This window comes from Cydia pomonella, chromosome 13 (assembly GCF_033807575.1).
Source record: "Cydia pomonella isolate Wapato2018A chromosome 13, ilCydPomo1, whole genome shotgun sequence".
Taxonomy (NCBI): domain Eukaryota; kingdom Metazoa; phylum Arthropoda; class Insecta; order Lepidoptera; family Tortricidae; genus Cydia; species Cydia pomonella.
Window position 1 is genome coordinate 17,721,525 of NC_084715.1, and position 23,664 is coordinate 17,745,188.

General features: G+C 37.7%; 1 long non-coding RNA gene across 1 annotated transcript; it reads left to right on the forward strand.

The window, feature by feature from the left end:
* The first annotated feature begins 15,065 nt into the window (after positions 1 to 15,065).
* Positions 15,066 to 22,140, forward strand: LOC133524447 (uncharacterized). Its single transcript, XR_009800379.1, has 2 exons — positions 15,066 to 16,724; positions 17,593 to 22,140. It is a non-coding gene; the product is annotated as an uncharacterized LOC133524447 (long non-coding RNA).
* Positions 22,141 to 23,664: the final 1,524 nt, after the last annotated feature.

The window sequence follows — 23,664 nt, forward strand, 5'->3', positions numbered from 1 at the left end:
CGATGCCTCAGACACACAACCATGTTAATCTAACCCCGTATGCATATTTTGCTTCGTTGATGTCAGGATCAATACTATATAAAGGTAAAACAATGTATACAGATGTATTCGCAAACGATAGAAAATCATGATCATAACATATGTTTTAAAACAAATATCGCTTATCGGGGAACTAAAAATAATCACCACGTATTCACACGCTTGACTTGAACTACTCTATTCAAACAACATGAACTCATATTTGACGTATTGGCGTTTTCTTGTAATTAACTAGTATTTACATAGTTGATATGCAGTTCCTGCTACTCACTAAGACGTATAGTGCATCATTTTGATATATTAATAGTCGTAGAATACCGAGTACTTAGTAGGTATTTATAATTAACAATGAATGTAACTGACTATGACCCTTCACGTCATCGAATCCAAGAAGAGAGAGTCATAGAAATCCCGGAGGAAACACGATGTTATAGTGTGATTAACCTCCAACGACATACTATTGAGAAGTATTTCTCAATAGTATGTCGTTGGAGGAAAAAAATATAGGAACATTGCCCACTGATGACTGCACACTTTCCACAAATTGAAGTTTCGTAGCTTTATTTATCCTAAACTCGCCAAGAAAGGCTTCTAAAGCGAATTGTTTGGGCTTTCTTAGCAAAATACAGCTTGTTTTAGATTTATTTTCTTTTTTGCACTTTCTTTGTTTGCACGTTCTCTTAAGGTATTTTTCTTTCGGCCGGCTATTTAGTCCGCAAAGAAGTCATATAATAAATTGCCTATTTTTTTCTCATAGTGGTTGAGCAAAAAATCAAGCATGTTTGTAAAGCACCTGTGTACCTGACGACGTAGGAGCAACCGTGATTTACATGAATGACCTATTTGCCTGGTTGAATTGCGATCGAGACTTTCAAGCTTAGCGTAAACCTGGTCTTAGTCGATTTTAATCGTAAATAAACAAATAGTTGTTCTTTTTGTGTCTATCAACAAAATATAATACCTATAGACGTCTGACTAGAACCAATGCGATTGAGACTTCAAGCTTAGCGACAACCTCTTGGCTCATACTCTTGGCCTCAGTCGGTTTAGGTTTAGAGCGTCAATAAATAGTTTTTTTTTGTGTCAGACTAGAACCTCTTTGCTACAATTCAAAATTGACCTGAGTGTGTGTGACAATTGCCGTGAGTGTCGCAACTACTCCCCGCAGCTTGATAACGTCAAATATTGTAATACCGCGCAAGATGTTCGACACAGAATTTTATTTTAGCTGAACATTTAATTACGAATCATAACTTTCTTCTAATAGCGGGAAATTGTTTAGGGTAATATTCAAAGCTGCGGGCAGAGTATAATTATGGAGAAGGGATTACTGTCAGAGCTACATGTCAGATAAATATCAGTCACGGTAAGCGTTTTTTGAAGTCCAAAATAGCTTTGTCTATATAGTTATATTCCGTCGCTAGTGTCGAGAGCCTTCAATCATTGCGCATTCATTTACAATACGTTTAATCGCGTGCATTGCGAATTAGGAAGTTAATTCCGGGATACAAATATTCTATGTATTTTATTTCTCCTGTCTGCATTTTTTCATGTCAATTTCACTTTCATACAAATCCACTCAGCCGTGATTGAGGAATAAATATCTAAACTGGCTTCCGCATTTATAACATTAGTAATGTCATCCATATAACAGTCCTGATGAAAGGTCACCCGCGGTATTTCCGGACCGATACGACCTTCAAGAAAAAGGTGTACCCCCATATTAAAGGCCGGCAACAAACTTACAACCCTTGTGGTATTGTAGGTGTCCATGGGCAACAGTAATTGTACTAATTGTTTCCATCAAACGAAACCATATACGTGTGCTTGTTTGCCTTATTTAACATTTAACATTTTTGACTTTCTACCAATATGAATAGTATGATTAATGTTAACACAAATTATATCATATTGCAGTAAAAGTTTCCCTACCACCATTACCTAGACTCGGGAAAAAGTTTTAAGACATAAGTAAGACAAATAGAACCACCAAGATCACATCGAAGAGTGAAATCTATTACTTAAATTTATCCGGATACAAACAGTGAGTCATATTCAACCATTAGTACCATTAATTATGATCAATTAGTTAATTTTAAATAGGTATCAAGAATTATCTATCCTCCTTTTATCCATCCATCATTTGATGAGTCAGCTGCGGGTTATGTATTCGTTTGTATCTACTATGCCTTTCGGTTAAGTCATCTCAATCGCAAAATCTATAAACAGGTAAACTAGAATTACAAAAATAAAAAGCCTTTTCCTGAAAAAAATAAGGAAAAAAAAAAAATGTATCTTTGTGTAAGTATAGTATCATAGTAGTCTCGACTTGTGTCTATTTCCATATAGACTCTTTACACTTCTGAACCAAACTGTTTCTGTTTAGCTCAATGGTTGACTGGAAGATAATGTCTCAAGTGAGCCCGCCATTTGTAGTCTTTTTTGTAAATTTAAAATTTAATAACGTTTAAATAAATGTAAAGAGCGCTGGAAGGCTATGGGTAACCTAGCGGTACAAGCGTCCTATGTTTTCAATCCGAAAATTGTGGGTTCCGATTCGTACCAATGCGTTTTCTGGAACTTAAATATATAACTAACTAACTAACTATTGTGGCGCAGTGATCCAAAGAGGGTCTTGGCCTCCAAAACGAGAGAACGCCACCTGTCCCGATCCTGTGCCACTTCCTGCCAGTTATCGGCTTTGAGTTGGCACAGATCCGCCTGTACACTGTCGCTCCAGCGGTATCGAGGAGTTAGTGGCCGAACCCAATATCATCGGCGAAACGAAATGCCACAGACTTCGCTGGTTCGGCCATTTACTGAGGATGGGTGAGGATCGAGGTGCTAAGAGAGCTTATTTGGGAAAACAAATACAAATACAAATACAAATATTTATTAATAACAAAAAGTTACAAGTCATTTCTTGATAGTGAGTACATTCTGTACTTTATACCTTGTAATTACGATTATAAAAACACAGTGTTGAATTAATTAATTATTCATTATAAAATCAATGTATAAAAGTTCAAATTATAATAGTAACAACAATATTATTTATATAATCAGAAACAATAATATTATTTACTTTAAATTATAATAGGTAGGTTAAAGTATTCTGCGTAATCGTAGAACACTTCGCTCATGAGCCACATTTTTAATTTACACTTAAAGACCGCGGTGGTAGCTGTGTTTCTGATACTATCGGGTAAGCGGTTGTAAACAGATGGTCCAGCGCAGTATACAGATCGCTGGGACTTAGCGAGTCTGTGCGGATCAGCGATCAGTCTGTTTTTATGCGCATTGCTACGGAGATGGTAGTTATCATTCGTTCCCTTGAGTTTGAACTTGTTCAGATTTTCGTGTGTAAACACCGCCACTTGGTAAAGGTAAAGGCAAGGAAGGGGCAATATGTTGAGATCCCGGAAGAGGTCTCTTGCTGGGGCATCTGATGGTATACCGGTCATAATACGGACGGCACGCTTCTGCATAACAAATACGCGACTCCAGTCCAAAGCGCGGGCCCATAACTCCACGCCATAGGTGAGGAGTGAGTGCATAGTTGCGTAATAACACTGGCGCACCGCGCACAGCCCGGCGGTGCTCGCTAGGCGCCGTAGCGCATAGCATGCCCGCCCCAACCTGCCACACAGATCATCGATATGGGACTCCCATGTTAATGCGCTGTCGAGCTGGAAACCCAGGAGGCGTGTGCCGGAAACTTGCTGTATAGGGGCACCGCCCGCACACACCCTCAGGGTTGGGCTGGGGTGACCGTTTAACTTGAACGTCATGAAGCATGTTTTTTCTTTGTTCATGGCCAGGCCGTTGGACTGGAACCATTGGTGTAGTTGTTCCATGATGTCATTTATCGCTCCCTCCAACTCATGTTCAGCGGATGCGGTTACGACTGCCGTGACGTCGTCAGCGTACATAAATATCTCCGCTCCTTTTATCGCCTTTGGCAAGTCGTTTAAAAGAACGCTAAACAAAGTGTTGGAAAGGCACGAGCCCTGGGGAACGCCCATGAGGTTTCGTAATTCCGCAGACACAACACTACCTCCGGCGCCAACGACGACCTGAGCTCTGTCTGTCATAAATGACAATATTAGCTTATTGGCCGGTCCCCGAATGCCGTAGTGCGCAAGTTTGTCGGCGACGAGTGCGTGGTCCGCCGTGTCGAAGGCGCGCGATAGGTCGCAGCAAATTACGGCTACATACCGCTCTGCCTCGCGGGCACTCAGTACACCACGCACCACTTCGCGCACCAGGTCTGTGGTGGACCGGCCTTGTCGATAGGCGTATTGGCTCTCGGACAGTACGTTCCGCGGTGCCCAGAAACCAAGTAAACGCTTATTTAACCCCGCCTCAAAACACTTGCTCGGGCCTGGAACCAATGATATGGGGCGATAGGATTTAATAATTGATTTTTTGCCTTTACCCTTATAAAGAGGGCATATTTTAACTTTTTTTAAGGTTTCCGGATACACTCCTGATCGCATACAGTTGTTGAATAAGTGGGATAACACGTAGCTAATTGTAGGGCTGGCTTGCTTTAGCAGGTTAGTGGATAAGCCATAAGCGTCAGTGCTGTTTTTAGGCGCAACAGAATATTTAAATAAATTAGCGACTTCGTGCGGTGTGAAAGCCCTCAGCCTCAGCGAGCAATCGGCGTCAGCGTACCCCTCCGACAAGGCGGAAATGCATCGGCCGTGGTCGGCAGAGGGCGCACCGCACGCAGTGGCCGCCGTCACGAACTCGTGGTTGAGCGCGTCCACCGCGAGCTGTTTGGACTAAGACGAAGGCCGTTCTGTTTTTGTGGCTAAAAACCCGTTTTGTTATCACTTGAGGCGGTGGGTGGCGCGGGGGGCACGGCGCGATCAGTCGCTGCGCTGCGTGATCGCTCAGATGGGTGTCAACGCAGGCGCAACTTAAATATATAAGATATATAATTTGATACAGATCCCTTTTTTGTGTGACATAATTATTTCGGGATTTTCGTAAGGTTATCCTATAGATAGGTTAGGTTAGGAATGTTTTATAGCAATCCTCAAAAGTTACGCGTTTCTGAGAAAAACCAGATTATGACCAACGAAAATCTGGACTAACAATATATTATGACTTAAACCTTTGTGGGAATCAATAGAGACCCAATTTGATATTTATCAATCGCTTTTCGATGAAGGAAAACATCATAAGGAAACCGGACTAATCCCAACAAGGCCTGGTTTCTTCTCTGGGGTGAAAGATCGGATGGCAGTCGTTTTCGTAAAAACTACATACGACAATAAAAGATATTGAATTTTAAGTTTTAGTTGTGACTTAAATCGTCCAAAACCGGTCCCACAGTAATTTCCTGGAGTATTCAATTTGCGGACATTTGTATCACCAATTTCACTTTCCGGTTAGGATGTCCATAACATTTTACAACGCATAAATATAATGATAAAACCTCAAAATACCCTGAAAAAAACGCAGGTCATTCCTATAAAAGGAACCCGTAAAGACCTGCATCTAAACCTCCCATACAAATTACTATGAAGAAATTGGGTCAGACAGTAAGTTGATAATTTTTTTAATTGGTTTTCTGTTAGCATCAAGTTTAATTTGTGAAATAATGTTTATATATCTGAAGTAGGTATATGCGCTTGATATGGGAAAATCCTACTTCAAAGGCCCTCCTATTTCCGGTACAGAAATAAACATTTTAATAACACTTGTGTATGACCCATGTACCGCGCAAAACGGCGGAATACTGTGCCCCCGTGTGGATGAACAGTGCACATGTGGCCGGTGTGGATGTTGAGCTTAACAGTACAATGAGAATAATCACGGGCTGCATCTCGCCAACGCCTTTGTATTGGCTGCCGGTCCTTAGTAACATAGCACCACCGGACATCCGGAGACAGAAATGCCTAATACGAGAGGTCACAAAAACTTCTGATAATTCTTCACTGCCGATACATAACGACCTGAGCAGTCTTCAAAACACCCGACTCAAGTCTCGAAACCCACCGGCCAAAATCTTTCACACCCACAACCCATCACATCAGGACGACCAAGCGTGGATGAGAGCATGGGAGGCTCAGCACAGTGTAGACAACACCATTTTTGAGTTAGACCCAGGGAAACGGCCTCAAGGGTTCACGGAAAGCCGAGAAATATGGTGCAGACTTAACCGCCTCAGAACTGGCTTCGGTAACTGTGCGTACCTCTGGCACAAGTGGGGGTGGAGCGAGTCGGCGGCGTGCGAATGCGGACACCCAGAGCAGACGGTGCAGCACATGGTATTCGAGTGCCCCGTCACGAAATATAACGGACCAGCTGAGGATTTTAAACACCTGACAAAAGATGCGAGTATTTATCTGCAGAAATGTAAATTTTGAATTAAGTTTTTTATATGTATGTAACCAGTGTGTAAACGCCATACGATAAATAAATAAATAAACCGCGCAAATCAACTTTCAAAAGTAAGTAATTTTAATATCGAAATAACTCGGATACCACATAGTATTTCATTGCATTGATATTAAAACAGACTCGCGCAATTAGATATGCGTGAAAGTTGACATACAAGATAAAACACAATCTTAAATAAGTGTACATAAACAAAGATAACAACATAGTAACAACCAATGCACTTCGCAACGAGTATGCTATTCTAGGTCATAAAGAAGTAGCAACAAGTATCATAATGGCATGCAAGCAGTGAAATTTGGTCAGCTTGGCTAACGCAGAAGCCAATCATTTTAATTCCGCGGCCTTGAGTCATCACGTTTCTCCCAAATAGCCACTTTAACCAGACCTGCTCTCTGTTGATATTCGCACACACTACATTAACGCTACTAATTAGAAAATAAAGTTTTACGGGTTGTAAAATATAAAACTTTGTAAGCAATCATTTATGAACCTTGCTAGGCTGTGAAAGAAATCGATCAAGATTATTATTGGGATTATTAACAAGTTTGTGGTATGTTTATACTGTCACCGGAGCTCAAGTAATATTTTGTGTCCGGACCTGACTCACTGACTACCGCTTTAAATGGTCAATATGTGAGATCATAAATATTTGGTTTTTAAAGTATATTGGCTCGTAATATTTGATTACAACCGTTATGATAACACATATGATTCAATAAGAATATTTATATAATTTGAGCAACCTTAACTGTAATTTACATACATAATTAATTACGGCGATAAAAGCAGAGATTACGGATTTCATCTCACTACAATGCTGAACATTTAGTTTCACTTTTATAATATTCTACATAGAGGCTAGATTTTATCAATTATTCATTGTCGCCTACTACAAATCACACAAGCAGCCCGAGAAATACTATGGGAGCCCCGCTTGCCCCCCACACCATGGCCTACAATTACAGGAAACACGTCCATACTACATGACCTATTTTCACAATTTTTTCCCCGCCTCCCGCCTCCCTCCCCTCAGTGACCGCTTGTAATATTTGCCAAGACTCTAGTTTTCACCTAGTACTTATGACTTTCAATAAATATGTTTTTGCAAACAGATTTTTTTTGCAAACAAAAATTAGAAAAAAAAAGATTGAGTTCGGAAAAGCTTGTCGATAACCTACAACCCCCCCCCCCCCTCCCTGTGACAGAGCGTAGTATTTTGAAGAACCCCCCTTCCCCTAATCTGGGCACGTTCCCTTATGATGGTGTAGCATAAAATTAGCTTAGAAGTACTCCTTGTGGTGCTAAGTTAAGCTACTAGTGTTGTGTTCCTGCCGACGAGTAAGGTTGCCAGAGCTCAACGAGGGAAGGGAGGGTTGTTAGGGTCGGCAACGGCCTCTGGGGTTTCGGGCGTACATAGGCTGCGGAGACAGCTTACCATCAGGCGGGCCTTATGCTTGTTTGCCACCGTCGTAGTATTAAAAAAATAAAAAAAACTCCACCTTCTTTGTTTTATACGGACTAAGTCGCGGGAAAACTATGCGTAAGTCACACTCGTATATATAAGCTGTCGTCTTCTGTCTCCCACTATCTTACCATCTGCAACAGTAATTGAATACAACAATTAGGTTATTATAATTTTGGTACTGTATATTTCATTTAATAATGTCAATGATATTGATAACCATGATAAAAGTTTGTAATCTTTTGAACCGATCGAGATGTGTTTAGAAGCCTTATACCCTGTGGAGTCGGACATACTATCCTAGTCAAAGCTTGCTTGTCGTTATAATAGGTAACATTTAGTCTGTTGTAATAGGTAACATATATAACTGAAGTTTAAAACATTGGCGCTAGATACTCCTGAGTGATATCCTCAATAGGTGTCAAAGACGTTTGCGTACTAATTTAATGTAGTTGTTTATTAAGAGGCTGTCAATACCTAAAGCGCGCACACTGTCTATTTCTATCGGAGTAAATGAGATAGCACTGTCGCATGTTACTGGGCCTGGGCAAGGGAATAATAAGAAAAATATTTAAATAAAAAAAAGTGGATTATTAGTGTAATATTTTACTCAACCACGGTTTAGATATAAATGTTTTGAAATTGTGATATTAATTGCAGACCCATAAGTCAAAACAATAAAGACAAAAAACCGGTTAATTGTGATTTTAAGACCAATCTTTGCAATTATTTTCTATCGAGCCGATTTCGTTCAATCATGTATCGAGTACAACCACGGTCTTTGAAATACATATAATTAATATGAACATATATTTTTCTTACTTGAATAGTCTTTCTTAAAAAAACTGTTTAAGTAACATCAATTTCAAGGACATTGGGCGTTGACAGCCTCTTAATGTATCCTGGGAAATCAGTATAGCAAATTAAAGCACAGATCTGTGAACGTAAGGAGGCTTATATTTTTTGCTTAGCAATAAATGTAACTAACGAACTTACCGAGGTAAAGATAGGTTTTTTTATCTTTGATATATACTTACCTAGTTGGTATTTTCTTGGTGACTCGTGGTGAGTCAATACCACAGCGCATTGAAGTATTAACGTAAGGTGAGTGAAAAAAAAAAGTGTACCTACGACGTCTTTCAAGTCACAAACTTTTAGTTGCAATATGATTCTTACTATGATGTATCATATTTCTATGTATCACACATATTATATATGCATTTAACTAATTTAAGTAATGCGCATTGACTATGGTAAACAGTTTTGTATCAGATTTCACTTGCAAGTCTTAAGAGGCTTCGGCCGCTTCGCCATACAAACGTACCTCCACCTTACAGAAAACAGCAGCCAAATAACACTAGACCCTACTCATAGTGTTGTGTTCCTGCCGGTGAGTAAGGTTGGCAGAGTTCAACGAGGGGGTCGGGTTTAGGGTCGACAACGCGCATGTAACTCCTCTGGAGTTGCAGGTGTACATAGGCTACGGAGGCTGCTTACCATCAGGCGGGCCGTATGCTTGTTTGCCATCGACGTAGTATAAAAAAAAAACGTAATCCCCATTCACCTTTCTGGATATTGACGTTATGGAATAGTTATTTGTACAACAAGAGAGCAAAGTTTGATATTTCTTCGAGTGCTTGTTTTGAGTCCCGTGCAAGCGAAAGATTCTATAATAGATTCACGAGCGTAGCGAGTGAATTTAATTTAGAATCTTGAGCGTAGTAAGGGACTCAAAAGCGCACGAGATGTAAATAACTTTGATCTCGTGTAGTACACAAAATTTTTCACGTCAGTCAGCCATCAAAAAATACAACCTGAGAAAATGTAATCCAGACGGACGGATCACTATTTCACACATGTTTTCTGAAGGTATTATAACAATTAACTTTAATTACCGCAATAAAACAAAATGAAAGAAATTTCAATAAAATTATACGAAAATAATAAATTAACGAACATCAATTGACAGTTCAATCGACAGCTTTTTTTTGTAAAAAAAAAACTTTGTAAGATCCGGTCCGAATTACGGATACTACTATTTGTCAACTATAGTAGAGATCGTTAAAAGTAGTTAAGTAGAATTATTTACTGCGTAACAATTGGGTAAATTTGTATAAGTTCATTGTTTTGATTGTATAATAAAATACGTAAAATATGGTGTTTTTATTAAATTTTAAACTTTTATTTCATTAATTAATTATTACGAATGAAGACTCGTAGGGTGTTTTGGAACGATGCGGTGTGACTTATTTCGGGGGTCTATTATAAACCGTCAATATACCGTTGAATTACGTATGCACTTTTTGTCTCTTTCTTTTTGCTAATGACGTGAAAGGGATAAAGACAATAGAATCCAAATATTTCGAACTTTTATTAGGCCCCGCACGTTGAAATGACATTCGAATCTAAAGGTCACTTGAATGTTATTTTGTCTCACTCGGTGAGCAAAATGCGATTTTGCTCACTGTTTTTAAGCAGCAAATTACCCTTGTTCCAGCTGCTGACGTGAAAAATGTTTTTGCATATTTTTATGTATATTAACCATAAGACCATAACGATGCCCCTATGTTTATCTAGTTTCGATTTTTTTATTTGTGTAAAAATTAGGAGCGAAAAACAGATTTCATACAACTTTTTAAACGCTCCTAACTTTCATAATAATTAAAGATTCGAAAAAAATTAAACATCGGGAATAGCTGTGGTTGATATACAAGAAACTGTCCATTTTTTTTAAAATGTTAATATCTACAGAGGAAAATGAGGACTGGCCTATCCTCTGGACCACATGCCTCAATGGAACGGAAAGCATGAAATGCACGCATACATGCAAGAATTCCATAAAATCATATGATTGTATCAGTATTGCGTAGGTTGTTCTCTGATTCTGATTATCAAGGTCCGGGTCGGTGCCAGCGTTTGAACGAATCCGTGTGTGATTAATGTCGAAGAAATTAGTATTAGTTTTCAAGCGGACCCTAGGCTCCCATGAGCCGTGGCAATATGCCGGGACAACGCGAGCAAGAAGACTAGCTGTGTAGACAAGACGCTAATCGTTCAAGCTCCGTATCGTACCATAGTTATCTCTCTCTTTCACTCTTCCATATTAGTGCGACACAGACAGTTGCGTTTCGTTCGCTACGGAGCGTTAACGATTGGCATCTTGTCTACATAGCTAGTCTTTTTGCTCGCGTTGTCCCGGCATATTGTCACGGCTCATGGGAGCCTGGGGTCCGCTTGACAACTAATCCCAAGATTTGGCGTAAGCACTAGTTTTTACGGAAGCGACCGCCATCTGACCTTCCAACCCAGATGGTAAAACTAGGCCTTGTGGGGATTAGTCCGGTTTCGTCACGATGTGTTTTTTCACCGAAAAGCGACAGGTAAATATCAAATGATATTTCGTACATAAGTTCCGAAAAACTCATTGGTACAAGCCGGGGTTTGAACCCGCGACCTCCGAATTGCAAGTCGCACGCTCTTACCGCTAGGCCTCCAGCGCTTTTTGTCTACACAGCCAGTAAATAAATAAATTTAGCACTAATAGATGACCATCATAATTTAAGGTAAGTTTTATGTATAGGTACTAGCTTTAACCGATGATTTAAATTATAGCTGATTTAAGTTAATTCTAACAAATGTAACTTGGCTAGACCCCCTCAGTATAGTCAGTATGTTACATGACAATCAAGTGTTCAATAGAAAAATGATTCAATTTAACGTAATGTAGGTACGTAGGTAGCCCTAGCGGATATTCCTATGAGTGGGTGCTACTCCTACGCGATAAATATTTGGCCTTTGTATGAAGGGTTGGGCGACTTGGACGACCTGCCTCATAGAAAAAAATATTTTATTTTGCGTCAAAACAAAATCTTATACTGTTTCCTAATCAGCAAATGTAACCGAATATGTATATGGATATAATTTGCATATGGATCCCCACTAGTTTTGTTACATCTTGTAGATTATTTGTTACTTTTGCTAATAAAGGGGCCCACTGATTACCACTTCACCGGACGATATCGCCCTGTCAGTTATTCGCAAAAGTTGACAATCGCGAATAACTGACAGGCCGATCGCGTCCGGCAAACTGGTAATCTGCTTTCAGAGTTGACACGAATGATTGGTGGGATTGGGATTCGATTGTAAGAACCGCAATGAGAGGTTGGTTTTTTTCTAGTCTTACTTACAAGACTCAATGAAGACGGCTTAGGACTCTGCTTGATTAATTTATCATCAACTTATCTTTATCATTCTTATCACATTATTTTTGGTCAATGGCTCATATTAACATGGTCAATGTGCTTTGAAATTTCTTGAAGTAACTCCAATATTCTAGGCAATATAGTGTATATTTCGATACCCTGCGTGTATGCGTAGGCGAGAAGAAAATTGTATACCTAAATACATAAAACTTGGAACTCAAATTGTCAAGGCACTAGAATGCATTTATCGACACTTTGCATGGCTAAACGCGAAGGAGGTTCCATAAATACTCGGGGAATACCTTATGACGAAGTGTGAAATGGTCGACTTATAATCTACTTACTAACACTAGCTTACGATCATTAGAGCAGGTCGTGGGAATTTTATAAACAAGCTATCCTACCTAAGGTGGAATCATTTACACACTTGATAAACTAGTATTCTTATTCCTAATAAACAGTTCGCCTCTGGCTGGCCAGTATACGATACCCTTAGTTCGAGTACGAAGAGCACTCGCGTATAAAATGGTTTATCAAATATCACGCACGATGGCGCTGTACCGGGAGCGGCGATTTCTACATCGCGCTAACAAAATCTTTTTGGTATTTTTTATAAAGGTCGGGGATGATTTTTCATATGTAGGTTTTCCTTGTGACTGGTTGTTTCTTATCATAATGGATTCTTCTCTTGCAAAGACGCCCTTTGTGAAGGTATTGGGGATTACAACATACGCTTTTAGATGAAACAGTCATAGACTTTATAGATGCAATGTATCTAGAGGTTTCGGATATACTGGATCACCTGCAGCGATGTGTGTTCGTATTATGAATCACAGCACAGATCGTAATCATTGGTCGCATGCCAAAACCACTTATCGGCACGCGTGCTCAATTTGATACGGGAATCCCGTACATAAGCTATTATTTCTTCTTGCTAATAAGTTATAAGTGTTTTAGGTATGTAAAGGGGTTTTTCTTAAAAATGCTCGGAAATATTGACGCGGCAGACTGATAATCTTGTATTAGACGGCTTTGCTTCTTTTTTCTTGGATTTTGGAAATAGAAGAAATTAATTAGTTGTATCCCACATATACTCATAGTAAGGTATTACTTCTAGCACCTTCTAGCTATAGGTACTCGTCAATTAGTGTTCTGGTGATTAAGCAAATACAAATTAGAAATATAAGTCTAAATAATATATTATGTACCTATGTTAATGGATAATCAGCATTCAGTTCCTGCATTCATACTATTTTTTATAACGTTTATTATTTTTATTAATTGCATTGTTTTTAGGATTTAGTCAATTATTTTTTTAGCTAAGTAACTGTAAGATTTAGTAGATTCTACTACACATTACATGCATATTTTACTAGCAAAGACAGCAAAGTAAAATAAATGTATGACTAACCTACATCTCGGCGTGGGAAATACAAGGTAATCTGTATCTACGTGACGTAGATATGCAAATGTATACAATTTTCCCGTCTAGCGTAAGGTATATTTATTTATAAATAGAACATGATTTATTAAATTATATATGGAAGCTGTGTATAAATTACCTATTTATAGTTTTTTTCTGGAGGTATCTTAGACTTTTTTCGTATTCACGGTATCATATACATATTTTAAACAAAAATTACATAGTATCTACAAAATGAAATTGTATACAGCGTACAAATTGTAAGGACTGGTTCAGTCAGAGTTGTTATGCTCCCGGTATTTCCCGGTTCCGGTACTGTTTTTGTATATAAAAAGTACCGGGAGAACGCCGTTTGATGACATCAAAGTAGTATTTAGTTATGTTACCCGGCAAAGCGCGACCTTAGAAGTCATTTTGCGTAGGAGACTCGCTAGAATGTCATTGCCTAAATATGCATTACCAAAACCGCTGCGCCGGGGCCTCTGTGTAGGTGCGCATTCAACAAATAAGTATTATAAATATGGGAAAGTTCTCATGTTTCTATATTTGTGACTCATCACGCAAAAATAGCCGATCAGATTTAGACTTAGTTTAACAAACACTTTATAACTTGGAATAACATTTGTAAGTAACTTGAATTTTAAAGACTGGATTTCTTAAGGTCTAATGATTCTAATGAATTGCGTCAAAAAGAATAAGAATATTTTATTTGCTTTAAACATTACCATACATAACATGCATGCATCTTTACACAGGTGTTACAAAAGGCGGTAGGTTTCTATGTTTAACCATAGCTGGTATGCAAATATACACAAAAACTTAAAGCTATAATAATTTGAAATAATATATATATATTATATAATGTTAATAAATTACAAGTATTCGACCATTATTATTTACAATTAAGTTAATGTCTTACACAATTATTCATGGGATCGTGCGAAGTGCATGGTGGTGGTAAGTAAAGCGATCCCAGCGCATGAGGTGGTAAAAATTTGAACTAACTGCGGATAGCGTCTATAACATTTCGTACAATTATATGGCTCGAAATGAAACTTTGATTTACGATTACTCCTGAAATATTCATTTAAATTGTATGGTGTAAGGGGCCATTGTAAGCTTATGAAATGCTTAATATAACTAACATATTTATTTTGCTAATTGTTAATAATTTTCTATGTAAATAGCTTTGCAAATGCCACATACTATGTGATCTTTACCTAGAAGTTAAGAATGGGTAATTTACTAATCCTTAATAGATAGGCATTCAAAATCGCGGACTTTCTTGTAGACCTATGAAAGAGAGACAACCCTACCATACATTGTGTTGTTATAGCTCAAACGGATTAGGCAGCGTTTTCGATTAAAGCTCCTAGCCAGCGTGATTTTTTCCGACAACATCGTTATATTTCAAACAATTTACACAAAACCCTAACAAGTTATCGTCAAAGTCGTAAGAGTTCGAAATTCAAACAATGTACAAGGTAATTGGACCTTACTGCATTTGTTAGTTACGCGGTATTGCACTATCCCCGACGATATATACTTAAGCCTTCCTCAAGAATCACTCTATTGATAGATGAAAGTCGTATGAAAATCCGTTCAGTAGTTTTTCAATTTGGAGTAGTTTTATAAGATGTAGTGAATTGACGTTTTCACCTAGACTTGCGGGCACTAGGTTGCGTGACAGTCGTGCACGCTCCCAATTATTTCAAGTCAAGGTATTCGTTTATGCTATAGAAATTATTATTATTGAGCCATTGATATAATTTTACTTTAAACATTTCAATATTCATGTCTTTCATGTCAGCAGGCAATTTATTATAGATTTCTATAGTCATAATCAAGCAGCTTTTTTTATGCTTTGCCAATCTTGGATGTGTATCGGGGAGCAATGTTTCCGGGTTTCGGCAGGCGCGTGGATGACTGTCACAGGCTTTCTTAAATGTATGTTTATCTTATACCTTTATTACCTTTTGTATATTTATATATATATTTCGGGGATCTCGGAAACGGCTCTAACGATTTCGATGAAATTTTCTATATGAAGGTTTTCGGGGGCGAAAAATCGATCTAGCTAGGTCTTATCTCAGGGAAAACGCGCATTTCTGAGTTTTTATATGTTTTCCGAGCAAAGCTCGGTTTCCCAGATATTGTTTTTAAACAAACATACACACTTCGTAAATGTATAAAGAATGAAGTGGTAGTAAACCTAGTTTTTTAAATAGAGGTTTGCAAGTTTCGTCTGACCGCATTCCGTGCATAGCTCGAATGAGCTTTTTTGTGCAATGAATGCTCTTTCTCGGTCAGTACTTCTATTACACTATTATTATTAAAAATATTGATAGAGTGTCTGTAAAGGGGTCCACTGATTAACAGTCCGTACGACGGTATCGGCCTGTCAGTTAGAACAAAAAGTTTGACTGTTCCGAATAACTGACAGGCCGATAGCGTCCGGCGGACTGTTAATCGTTGGGCCCCTTTAGAATTATCAGTTAGAATTGGTCGGACTTCACTGCTCAAAAAACGTTGACGCATCGTTGACACAGAACAATGTATAATAAAAACGCATCGCATAACTTGTCACCTTTGCGCTGTTTGGTGTTTTAACCCCCGACGCAAAAAGAGGATTGTTATATGTTTAGCGCCAATGTCTGTCTGTCTGTATGTCTGTGGCATCGTAGCTCCCCAACGGATGGACCGATTTTGATGCGGATTTTACGTGAAAACGACTTTCCTTGCGGTAGTTCTTAGCTATGTTTGATAGAAATCAATCCAGCAGTTTAAAGAGTATGAGTTTTTTTTTTCAAATATGGTATTTTTGGCAAATAGCGTAGGGGATCCCCCCTATTTTTATAATTTAAACATTATTTCTTCCATGAGGAGGAAATTTAACAGACATTCATTTTATTTAAGTCGTACGAGAGATGTGTGACTTTGGAATCCAATCACGAACATTACTCTCAACTCGTCCAAATATCCATCGGAATAACCCTAATACGTATCACGCTAAAATTAAAATAAGGTTCCTTTGTTTCAGTTACAAAACGTCGTTCTTTATAAATGAGACTGTTAAAATGCCCGATATAAAGAGCAATGATGGACCAAACTATGCAAAGGATTCGAAAACCTGTTTAGACAAGCTGCGGCGGTTTCAGTATGGATTCAGGAGTGTAATAAGGTAAGCTTCTATTGATATTAGTATGAACAGGATAGTACACCTTCAAACTGACTTTTTGGAACGCGAATGTCACGATAATATGGTAAAAGAACGACGAGCGATGCTCGGTCTGGCCGCCGGTTTTGACGACCGGTCTGGCCTAGTTGGTGTAGTGAGTGAGTGTGTAGGTGTAGTGAGCCTGCCTATGAAGCCGATGGTCCCGGGTTCGAATCCCAGGAAGGAAATTGTGTGATGAGCACAGATATTTGTTTCTGAGTCATGGTGGTTTTCTATGTATTTAAGTTTTGATATATATAAATATATATGAAATATATCATTGGCAGCAGTTCGCAGTTCGGTGAAGGAAAACATCGTGAGGAAACCGGACTAATCCCAATAAGGCCTAGTTTACCCTCTGGGTTGGAAGGTCAGATGGCAGTCGCTTTCGTAAAATCTAGTGCCTACGCCAATTCTTGGTATTAGTTGCCAAGCGGGCCCCAGGCTCCCATGAGCCGTGGAAAAATGCCGGGACAACACGAGGAAGAAGAAGAGATCATTGTCTGAGTACTCAAAACACAAGCCTTCTTGAGCTTACTGTGGGGCTTAGTCAAGTTGTGTAAAATTGTCCTATTATAGTTATTTAAAAAACATGATCATAGAAATGTTCTCTGTATTTACACAGTAATGTATTTATAGATTATTTTACACCGTGCACGAAATAAAGTACCACATAATAATAATAGAAATACATATCTAGTATATCATAGTCACACGCACAGTTATTTTTTGTCACAGTTTCTATTGAATAAATCGGATAAAACTAAAAATGTAGGCAACTTAACCGTGGAGTCACTTTTGCAGTTTTTAATATAAATTCCATTTTCTTAAGGACATCAGTGCAGCACGAAGTGTGGACAGCCCGTCGGACGCTCGGAGTCGGCGTCGGCATATTCGTGGCGTTGTTGATCGCGACGCCTGTACTTGTCCTCATGCTACGGAACACTATTACTACCATGCAGGTATGTTTTTTTTAATGTAATAGGCCGCAAACGAGCAGTCATCGCCGCCCATGGACATAAGCAACATCAGAAGAGCCACTTATGCGTTACCAACCTTTGAGAACCCTAAATACCTGCTTCTTGAAGAACCCCATGTCATAGCGCAAGGGAAACACCTCAGAAGGTAGCTCATTCCACAACTTGCACGTTCTGGGCAAAAACGAGCAAGATGCCCGCTTGTTCTTGGTTTGCCACGTGTCGAGAAAGTGAGGATGAACTTTGTTTATGTCAATTATGTTTTAATTTAGAAGGAAACATTGATAAAAAGCGGCCAAGTGCGAGTCGGACTCGCCCATGAAGGGTTCCGTACCATTTATGACGTATTAAAAAAAACTACTAACTAGATCTGGTTCAAACCAATTTTCGGTGGAAGTTTGCATGGTAATGTATATCATATATTTTTTTTTAGATTTTTCATTCTGTTATTTTAGAAGTTACAGGGGGGGGGGACACATTTTTTCACTTTGGAAGTGTCTCTCGCGCAAACTATTCAGTTTAGAAAAAAATGATATTAGAAACCTCAATATCATTTTTAAAGACCTATCCATAGATACCCCACACGTATGGGTTTGATGAAAAAAGATTTTTTGAGTTTCAGTTCTGTATGGGGAACCCCCAAAATGTATTGTTTTTTTTTCTATTTTGTGTTAACATCATAATGCGGTTCATAGAATACATCTACTTACCAAGTTTGAACAGTATAGCTTTTATAGTTTCGGAAAAAAGTGGCTGTGACAGAATCGGACAGACAGACGGACATGACGAATCTATAAGGGTTCCGTTTTTTGCCATTTGGCTACGGAACCCTAAAAATGACATCCACTATGCATCTGGTGAACTTCTGGTGATCTCGCGAGTTCTTTGTAAAAATTGAGACGCGCTTAGGTACTTTATTTTACTTTGGTTACGCGGCTGAGTGGTAAGCAGATCGGGACATGCTCAAGGCACACTTTTGTTTACAAATTATTGCAAGCTAAGTACTTATTAATTTTGAACAGACGATCTAGGGCATCCGTTATATATTGCCTATCTGCAGTATTTTAACTTTTTGAATTTTTGACTAAGCTTTAGACGGTATTTATTTAATGAGACTATAGAATTAAATGAACATAGAACAATAAATTATAGATAAGCTTAAAAATAATAATATTAACTATAAATAAACTTAAAATAAAGGTCCTATAAAAAAAACTCATCCTCCAAGTCTCTGCCGATGGGCAGTGTGTCCAGAAGGCACAATACTGGCCAGCCGTTTGGTCATCTGTGGCGTCTAAAGGGCGCGCCGCTAAGTCCTTGTACAGCCGGTGCACGCTTAGCCCCCACGTCCCAAGCGTTTCGACCCCAAATGCGTAAAAAATATAACTCGGTAATGTCATATAGGGTAAAAGAAACCTCATTTATTTTTCTCGGGGCAAGATAAACAGTATGAGGATTTCCTACAAGAGCTTCTATATATACCTTATGCATTACGCCACATAATTTTGTAACCAGTAAGTCCAATTTACCAGATATTTTTGAGAAAAAATATACATATATTTTCGTTGTAATGACGCAGTTTCCTCACTAATATTTAATATTTTTACTAGACGTACAGTCAACCAATTTGAATCCTAGGCCACTATAGAACCTTGTCGCTTTAACTACCTACTCTATACATGACATGCATCACTCAATAAGCCCTGTCGTAGAAGTCATTATGACATGGTTCTATAGTGGCCTAGGAATCAAATTGGTTGACCGTACATACATATTCATATTATGTCTTTTAATGTTTTCATAAAAATTATCATAATGTAAAAACTGATTCGCTTGTTTTCCTTTTATGGTATTAAAACGGTAGAATGAATAAATGTGGGTATTGATACGAATAATTATAGGCTGATGTATTATACAATTAGTCTTTATGTGACAAATCTCCATGACGTTTGTAATGACGTTAAGTGACTGACTTTCATGGTGATTGTACATAATGCAGATTTTCCTATGCGGTTGTATGATTATTAATATTATAATAAACCGCTCCATGGTACATTTCTTTAATATTTTTTTGAGCTGTGACGCAAGCGAATATGTAAATGGTTGGAAATGTTATTAAACATTGTTGAACAAATTTTATTCGTTTTGTTCGTGTGATATTGTAACAATGGACAGGCGTATAGTGTTCTGGGTGCGCAGCCAACATGCTGCTAATCGTTTACGCTTCGTAAAGAACGAATCGCAACTGTACTGTCACATTAATATGAAAGAACGATAGACACAAAGCGTTTCGTTGTAGTAGCACAAGCGATTGTCACCTTTGCTAGACACTCTGAAACGAATTAAATTAGATAAAGCCAGCACATGTGGTAGCTAATATAATAAAATTATAAGGCAAAGTCTGTCCAATCATCAATTTTCATTTATCCATTGTTGGATTAATCTATATCTGAGTACCTATCTTAAAATTTCTGTTGGATTTATAATTCATTGAAGATAATATTAAACTCTAATAGCATAATGATACTGCATGGGTCGTTCCTATTTGCTTCATGCAAACAATGTTGGTTTCCTGGCAACCTCAAATTTTGCATTCGGGAATCGATTTGCCAGTACAGTTTGAGGCAATTATCTTGAATGAATCGTCATCCTAATCGGTCATTCTCGACTGAGTGGATGTGACTATCGGTCAGTCTATCCTTGAGTGAGTCATTACTATTGTGAAAACTACGTAAGAGGTCTTCATACAGTCACGGTACTGTAATATGTTAGAGCATTTCTCAATATAAGTAATTAATTTAAGGAATTTGATTTATGTACTATTTCGTACTCTGTCACCGTGGTTATGGCTCTCTGTCTCTCTCTATGTGTACAAAACACGAGAATTTAAAGTATTATTATGTCAGAATTCCATCTACATATTGATAGATAGAAAACTGTCGGTGGTCGGGCCTTCAGGGTTTCTTAGAGTATCTTTTGAGTGTCAAGGTCTACGTTCGCTCCTCAATGTACTTTATGTACTCGATGTTGATTTTAATATATGGACAACATAACCTAGATGATAATATAATAATTGGGTATCATTGAGTAACCTAATGATTAAGCCCAAACTCGATGGATATTCATTACAATCTGTCGAATTTGGGCTTATACGAATTTGGCTAGTCCAAAATGTTGGCGCACATAGCACAGTCGGCAATATAAGTGTGTTTCAATAATTATTTTTTTACCTGAAAGTCAACTTTATTCCATACTGACCAGCAACCCAGCCTAGGCTTTACTTAATAGAAAACGTTGGTCAAAGGTGTAGTTTACCTGCTAACCTATTCACTTTTCCTTGAAGGGATTTAAGTGATTCACAAACTGACATCGCTATCTGCCGCGGTGAGCTGAGTTACATATGAATCGTCCTGCGAGCTGCGTTCTCACTGTATTGTACCGTTACGAGTACATATTACATGCTTATGTATATGCATACTTTTGTTAAGAGAAGGCGAAAAGCCAGAAAATTACGAGTAGAAGGAAACAACAGATATGGCGCGCTGCGTGAAACTTGTGATGGAAAATTTACTAAGTACCTCTACTTTGATTACTTTAAAAATATATGTACTTGTGTTTAAATTTTTGCTTGTCAATTTCCTTGGCCAAGAAATGTATCTTGGCTATTTTATATTAACATCATATTGCTATAGTATGCAGCGTAACGATATAAAACTGAAAATATATTTATATGTTTTCGTGTTATTTTCTATCGAGCCAAACTTTAATATTTTAAGGTTTTGTTCGGAGCTTGCCCTTGCGAATATTATCTTGTTTCCGTTTGCATTTTTTCCTTAATATAAAAACTAAAATTTTGCATTAATCAATTGCTTCTCTCATGGTTGATCAAGCACGTGTCAGATTTATCAAGAAAAACAGATTATGGGAGCATCCATTGGAACGAAAAGAATGGAATAGGCTTAATTAAAAATCTATCAATCTATTTATTTAAAACATGAAAGATTTCTAATATTGATATGGTCACTATAAGATGTCGATGATGGCCACTATAAGCTAATTACGTTATAACTTAAGACAGAAGGTACCTTAAGGACTAAATAAATTAACCGACTTGGTATTACATGGAACTCGCAACTTTTTATATACGGTAGAAGAACTGAGTTACGAGATTTGTTTTTTTACAAGTTATGCTTTTGATGGCATATGTTTTTACCGTATTTTTCTTACTTAAATGTTACGTTTCTGAATAAATTAATGTGTCAAAGATCCAAAAAAATACATTAGTCATAGGGACCATCATTCGAAGCGACATGTGTAGGGTTCGGCAAACTTTAGAAGAGGAGAGCAAACCACAGTAGATATCATCAGTTATAGGAATATTAAACAGCCACAAAGGTTGATTTGATTGGTGTAAGTCCTCAAAGTGTCTTGAAGACCGCAATTCCAGGTCTAAAGAGCTTAGACTAGACTATAGTACAGTCAGCTGCGGAGAAGAGGTACCACCCCTGCATAGAAGTTTGTATGCAGGGTTGTTATACCCCATTTCATTTACTATGGCGGGATTCCACTTGAGACGGTCATTAGGCGTAAACAATATTAGTAGTGACACAAAAGATAACAGGCATTTTTTTTTTGCGGCGTCGCGTCGTGTCTTACATCCATTGTTCGGTCTTGATCCTTTTGTGTTATTATTTTGACTTGTTAAACAACAGATCAACATTATGGTTCTCTTTGTGCAGTTTCAAGTGTAATCCCGGCATGATAAATGAAATGGGGTATACAACGGTGTACAACGACGAAGAATAGATAAGATGGAGTAATTTAGGTATACATATGTGAATATGTAATGCCTTTCCTTTGCAAGGCCTCTGCTCGATAGTGTAGTTCAATAATACGCTAGTAAACATTTAAACAATTTATTATCTCCGGTTTATATTTAAAACTTGAATAGAGGTAGGAAAAGTTACAATAGGTCTTAAAATATTATAAAAATCATAATTATTCGATAGTCATTATTTTACGTACCTATTGAATACAATCACACTTATTATAATCGGGCCTTTTCAATTATTGGATTTGCATATTGAAAAAAAAAAAACATTCTGATTCAAAATATGAATGTGTATTTCGTTATTTGTAATTCTATTGTAAAACTTCATTTTACATGTATATATTAGTAACACGTTATAAATAGGAGTTTTCCTTTACCTACATTACAAATCCCAAAAACTAGATTTAAGGGCATTAAAAACACTGGAATAAATTGATTACCATGACGCACGAGACATAGTATTAACATTAAAACTATATTTCAATACATCATTTAGTATTTATTCTATAAATTAATTAGATACTTACATTTTACACAGCCGTTTGAATCATACTTAGAATACGTATAAATAATGTCACATAAAAAGCCTATTCTAGTACTTATGACGTCATAAATAGACTTTAACAACCATAAAAACGGATTAATTAATTGGATTATGCAAGAAATTACACAAAAAATAAGTTATGTAAGTAATGGCACCCCATAACTCGGCAACAATTTGACTTATAAAAGAAAAAAAACAATGACAAGAAAGACTATCGGCCTGATTCGAAGAATGAGATACGATAACGTTAAGTTCTGGTTTAGATAAGCTCCCATTTAGATATCGTTTGTATGTCGTATAATTGACAGAAGCAGCTCGATTCGAGCAACCAATGTCACTTTTACGTTACAAATATCATAGACAGATCTTATTGGGATCACAGCGGAATCAAAATAAACGTCAATTTTGACATGTTGTTTAGTTATCGACCTTTTAAAGATCTTAAACGTGTCTTAATCATTATTCGAATCGGGCCGTATGAAATAATACTCGTGACTTTTCTACTTTCCTTATGCAGTAGACAAGTATATGATTGTTTTGGAATATGACTGT